We start from the raw sequence: 6,403 nt of genomic DNA, 5'->3' as shown, positions 1-6,403 counted from the left end.
ACGCCAATTAGCACAAATGGTAAGTTCCGACAGTGCCTACAAGTGTGCCTACTGGCCGCTAAATGGCAATACCGGTTTCATATGTATACACCTGGTAGTAATAAGGAATACGAGAAGTAGGGCCTTTTTAAATATTAAATTTCAGTCTAGCTTTAAGTGTAGGTAAGTTCTGATTTACTTTTATTACTGTATTAGTATGCACCGTTTTGTTGCGTGAGCAATTCTTTTTAAAGAGCTTTTTCATAAATTAGTCATGAGTATGAATTTTCGATACCATATAGACTCTCGTCCTTCCTTCATGGTTAAAGAAAACTATTGATCTTGAAAGCTGAATAAATCTGGTTCATACTTTTTCTTAAGACTCGTTTATCTCAGACAAGTATCTTTCTCATCAAATTCAATGTGATTATTCTTCAGAAAAATAACAAAGTTAATGCTTTTCCTGCAAGAACGACTCAAAAAAATTAATTTGTTCAAAATCTTGTGTAGAAACAAGTATCAAAACATTATTGAATTTGATCAGGACCTAAAACACTTGGATTAGCTAGAAAATTATGCATCAATCGATTTGATCAACTTTAAGCCAAATGGTATACGAATTTTTCTTCTTTTTGGGTGCGTTACAATCTGTGGAAGCTTACAACACATCGACATGATAATTGCTTTCATTTTTTAAATCTGGCATGGAATTTACTATTGGGAATTATAGAGCCTATAGCGTTTTGAATAACATGTATATCAAAAAATTTTACAGAAACAGACTAAAATAATACGTTATATTATATAACATTTCACCTAAAAAGGTTTCAAAAACGAGAAAAATATGTTTCTAAATATTGAATTGTAAGGCTCCTTGGAGACAGGTATGAATCAGTGCCCCTATTCTGTAATTGCGAATAAGAGTTGAGGTGCTTAGATTTTTACATTGTTGCCAGACTCCAGGTCTGATAACGTTGGAGCTACATGCACAAACTATTCCTTGCTTTATACAGAATCCGTATATCGATAGTTGCGGCGCCTAGGCGCATTAGCTTGAACTAAAAACGTATATAAATTGAAGTTTTATGAACAAAACCAAGCCCATCTCAAACTTTGTCAATATGTTTAAGTAGGCCTTATATCCCGGAATACACGTAAAAACGTTCCCAGACCCGCCGCCGGGTCTGAGAACGTCAATTTGGGCTTGGTAAGGTTGCGCCAACGTAGTTTTTGGGCAACATTTCAATGAATTTGTAAGGACTTTAAAGAAGTTAATTTTTTTAAATTCTCCTTCGTGGCATTTTTAAGCCTCAGGAAATGTGACGTAATTGTGAACCAACAGAATTTGTAGCTCGCTTTGTCCTTTGTATCAGTTTGGCAATAACTCTAAAAGACGCCGGTCATGTATCCGGAGAACGGTGAAAAAGCCAAATAGAAAATTCTAAAGTTTGAATATATGTTATTTCTTGAAATTGGGTTTCTTTATGCAGATCATAAGAAATCCGGAAACGTCCTTAAAGATAAATAGTTCAAATCAATTTATTATAATTTTTGAATGGAAAATCAATTTTAAACCTAAAAACTACAAATAACAATGAGATTTCAAAAAGGGAGGGGGCTGTTTCTCTCTTTTTATTATAAATTCAAAGATTTAGGCTTAAAATAAAGACACCGAAAAATATGATATACCCACACACACATTCACATATTCAATGCGATGGATCGGCGGGATCTGTCGACCTTTAGGTGGACGGAGCGACTAAATCACGACTTGCTAGAGTGCTACGATGCGTGTGTGGCCCCTGAACGGGGTTACATGGCACGGCTGCATGCTGTGTGATGCGACAAACACCCGGAGCTATCGCACTTTTCACAGCAACGTCTGCGAAACCATGCTGAACTACACCGAAAAAGGGGCTATGTAAGCGGAACGCCTACTCTAACACAGCTAGAACAAGCCAGCAACAGAGAAAGAGAGGCGACACTAAGACCAACCGCGGGCAGGAATCCAATAGAGGAAGAGCGATGCTTTATGACCCGGAGAAACACCAAAACAAAGGGTTTCTCTCAAGCCTAAAGATCTGGCTGAACTGGATGACGAGCTTCTTGGACATTTTTCTGGAGAATCCGACCTCTGCGCTATCAATTATTGTGTGTCTAATGCAGCTAGAGCTTTGGCCGATGCGAACCGTAAAACAAAACCAACGGTTGATCATAAGACCAAAAGACGAATGCATCAACTTTCCATAAAGATAGGCTGAGCAAGACAGTACGCATCCCGCATTCAGTCTGTGATTGACTATATCACATCTGGCAGGAATTTTACCGCCAAGTTTCGAAACTTCGCGCGCGAACTCCGGACCCGTCATCACACACTTAACAAGTCAAAGCTGCTGACCATCAGGCAGGATATTGTTGAGAGAATACGGATACTATCTGACACTAAGAGAAGTCTAGAGCGGAGGGAGAGGTGGGTCAGGGAAAATTAACAGTTTCTCTCTGACCCATTTTGACTCTTCCAAGACCCTCCATTAACTGTCGAACACCCACCCAAACCAAAGGAGGTGGAAGTATTTTCGAGAGAAGTCTACGAAGTGCAGCATAGACTGGACAAAGACTCAGAAAATATAAATAGCTTCAAGGAGTTATGTGTTGCCCTCATAACACCTGATAAAGAATAACCACCCATCACTAACGAGGAGGTGAAAAAAGTATTAAGAGGGATGAAGAACTATTCCGCACCGGGACTAAATTGTATCAAAACTTTCTGGTGGAAGAAGTTTTCTTTAACCTATCAGCATTTGCCCGTACTTTCACCTCGTATTTAAAGTCGGAAGAGCCGATTCCGGAATGGTTGGTGGAAATACGCACAATATTTCTACCGAAAATAGGCAACTTAGCTGACCCGAAGAATTACAGGTCAATCACTTGTCTGAACACACTTTATATGATATTCACAGCTATCCTAAATGATAGGATTGTTCGAGTAATTGAACCTGTGTGGCAAGAAACGTATGAACAACGAAGCTCAAAGAAAAGCGTAACGGGATGTCGGGAGAACCTGCTCATCGATAGATGTGTCGGCCAAGATGCAGCATTCTACCAGCGTGACCTGTCGATGGCCTATATTGATTATCGGAAAGCTTTCGATTCGACCTCCCATAGACTTATCATCTGCCTTCTGAATATATTAAAGGTTCATCCACAAATAGTTAGGTGCATAGAGAGATTGATGCCGCTTTGCAAAACCAGATTTGCTATCTCATCTGGAAAAAATCGTGTGACAGTTAACAAGGTCACCTTTCAGAGAGGTGTCTTTCAGGGCAACACAATGAGCCCACTTCTCTTTTGCCTGACATTATTGCCACTATCTCTAGCACTTCGCCATTCCGACGGGTACTTGTGCAGCAAACCTGCAGATCGAAAGTACAAGGTCACTCATGTATTTTACATGGACGATCTTAAAACCTATGCTAAAAACAAAGAGCAACTACATCTAGCTCTAGGGTTGTCGAACGATATACTAAGGAAATTGGAATGGAATTTGGGTTAGACAAATTGGCCAAGGTTGATTTGAAGCGAGGAAAACTTAATGGCATCCCGGAAGATACTCAGCTCGTTGACAAAAGCGCTATACGACATCTTTGTGCTGAAGAGATTTATACATACCTGGGCATGTCTCATCAGGCAGATTTGGTCTTCCGAACTGTCGGCGAGGAACAAAGTATCTGCAACGAACATGCTTGCCGTCCCGGTTAGAAAAGTTATGCACATGAACAAAATCATGTATCTTAAGTCTTCCGTTCCGCGACTGTACATCTCACGCCGTCAAGGGGGTCGCGGAATATTGAGTCTTGAATGTCTTCACAACAGGATTATTCTGGATACAGCACATAGAGTTGCAAATGGAAGAGACAGTCTTCTTAAAATGGTCAGGAATCACGAAGAAGTGCGTAAACGAGCGTTTCTGTACAAAGCAGCAGAGGAGGCTGCTGAAACACTCGGACTTAACTTCAGTATTGGGGTTGAGCAAAATGCATCAAATCTTATCTATGTCGAATACTCACTCCTGAAAGCCCGGATTAAGAAATCACAAGAGAAAAACTTTCGTGAACTGCATCTCGATAAGAGGATGCACGGTATTTTCCACAGAAATGTGAAGGATCAGTCAATGTCTTGTGAGCTAACGTTTGCTTTCATTAAATCGCCCAGATTGAAGTTTCGTACGGAGGGTTTCAGTTTTGCATGCCAAGAAGGTGTCATTTCCACCTTAACATACCGTCGCCACATTTGAGCCAAGATATTCCTCATGATAGCTGCAGGGCGTGCCATGCACACCCCGAGCATTTAGCTCACATACTTTCTAGTTGTCCAACTCACGCGGGAACGACCTACATTCAAAGGCACAATGCGGCACTAAGAGTGCTTTATTACCATCTCTGTCACTCGTACGGCATTAACCTTAATATCGCTCCTCTAAATGCTCCTAGGGAAATCGAGTCTATTGTCGAAAATGGGAAGTGCCGCATATACTGGAACTTTATATTCTCGACAATTGTTTCTGTTGCTCACTCGAGGCCTGACATGGTTCTTCGTGACTTCGAGAAGCGAACCATTTTCGTTATCGAATTTTCGGCACCAGCTGACAAAAACATTATAGCCAAGGAGAATGAAAAGAAAGAGAGCTATCGAGACCTTATAATGGAGTTCCAACGATTGTACCCTAAAGGTCTAAAAAGCATCCCTGCGTGTCAACAGTATGCTAAAACACTTGCGGAAAAAATACAGAAGGCGGAAGTCCTTGCGTGGCTCCGTGTTCTTAGGGTGCATGAGGCTTTTGCTGGATCGTCGTATTGATTCCGTTACAGACTGTAACCACCTATCTCGCGGTCGTGAGACGTGGTTGTGGCTGAAATTTTACAGCGATTTCGCTGGAAGCGGGTGCAATTTTCTAGATTAGCACCGGCTCCCGGCGAAATCCTGCGGTTGTCTTTATGACAAATTTTTAATTATATTTATATATATTTATATACCTTGTTTTTTAATCATTTTTTTATTTTAGGCCTAAATCTTTGAATTTATAATAAAAATACAGCAACACCCCCCCCCCCCCCCCCCCCCCCCCCCCCCCCCCCCACCCAGACACACACACACTGTTAAAAATCTCAGCGTTATTCGTAGTTTTTAGGTTTGAAATTTATTTTTCATCAAAAAATTATGATAAATTTATTTGAATTACTTATCTTCAAATAGGTTTCCAGATTTTTGGGATACACGACCGTAATTTTTTAATTATTACGAAACTGATGCAAAGGACAAGGCGAGCTACATATGCTAAGTGTTGGTTTACAATTACGTCAAATTTCCGTAGGCTTAATATTTACACGCATGGGAATTTAAGAAAATTATATGCTTTAAATTTCTTTCAAATCCATTTAAATTTTGTAAATACACCGTCTAAACAATTTAATTTGATAAAACTTTCCGCAATTTTAAAAGCTCGGCCAATCTTTCCACCAATAAAACAGTTCGATTTTTGAATTTTCGACTAAATGTACAGATAAATCATTTAGTTTATAAATTTAATACATATTTATACAGGGTGGACACTCTGGGGCTTACATGGATGGCGAATCGAATGCTACCCGAATTGCACAATAACAGGGGAGAAGCCATTATGCAGGTGTATTTTCATATTTTGCGTCTGTAAAGTTGCATTCGGATCGGCCATTCGGTCAAGTCCGTGCATCTTCGGATAAAGTTTATCATTGTTTCCATGGTTGTGTTCGAAACTTCAAATGGATACAAGTATCAAAACAATATAGGTTATGTTACATAGTAATTACAAATAATAAACTTTTTAATTAATAATGGAATGAGACGTGTGGACTGAGAAGTAAACTTCAATTTTTTTCTGTGCCAATAACATTATGTAATGTCTGCTGAGTGACAAATACTATAAAATAGTAATAATATTCTGCGGTTCCCGTGGGCGAAGACTCAGCAGACATTCCATAATGTTATTGGCACAGAAAAAAATTGACGTTTACGTCTCAATTCACATATCTCATTTCATTATTAGTTAAAGACTTTTCTTATTTGTAATTAATATGTAACATAACCTAAATGGTTTTGATACTTGTATCCATTTGAAGTTTCGAACGCAACCATGGAAACTATGATAAACTTGAACCGAAGATGCACGGATTTGACCGAATGACCGATCCGAATGCAACTTTGAAGGCGCGAAATATGAAAATACCCCTGTATGATGGCTTCTCGCCTGCTATTGTGCAATTCGGCTAGCATTCGATTTGCCATGTATGTAAGCCCCAGCGTGTCCACTCTGTTTATACATTTATTTCTTGTTTTTATTTTTTTATTTTTTTTATTTCTGCCTACATCTTTGAATTTATAATAAAAA

Source organism: Belonocnema kinseyi, chromosome 5 (assembly GCF_010883055.1).
Source record: "Belonocnema kinseyi isolate 2016_QV_RU_SX_M_011 chromosome 5, B_treatae_v1, whole genome shotgun sequence".
NCBI lineage: Eukaryota > Metazoa > Arthropoda > Insecta > Hymenoptera > Cynipidae > Belonocnema > Belonocnema kinseyi.
Note: the sequence above shows the minus strand (reverse complement) of the source record.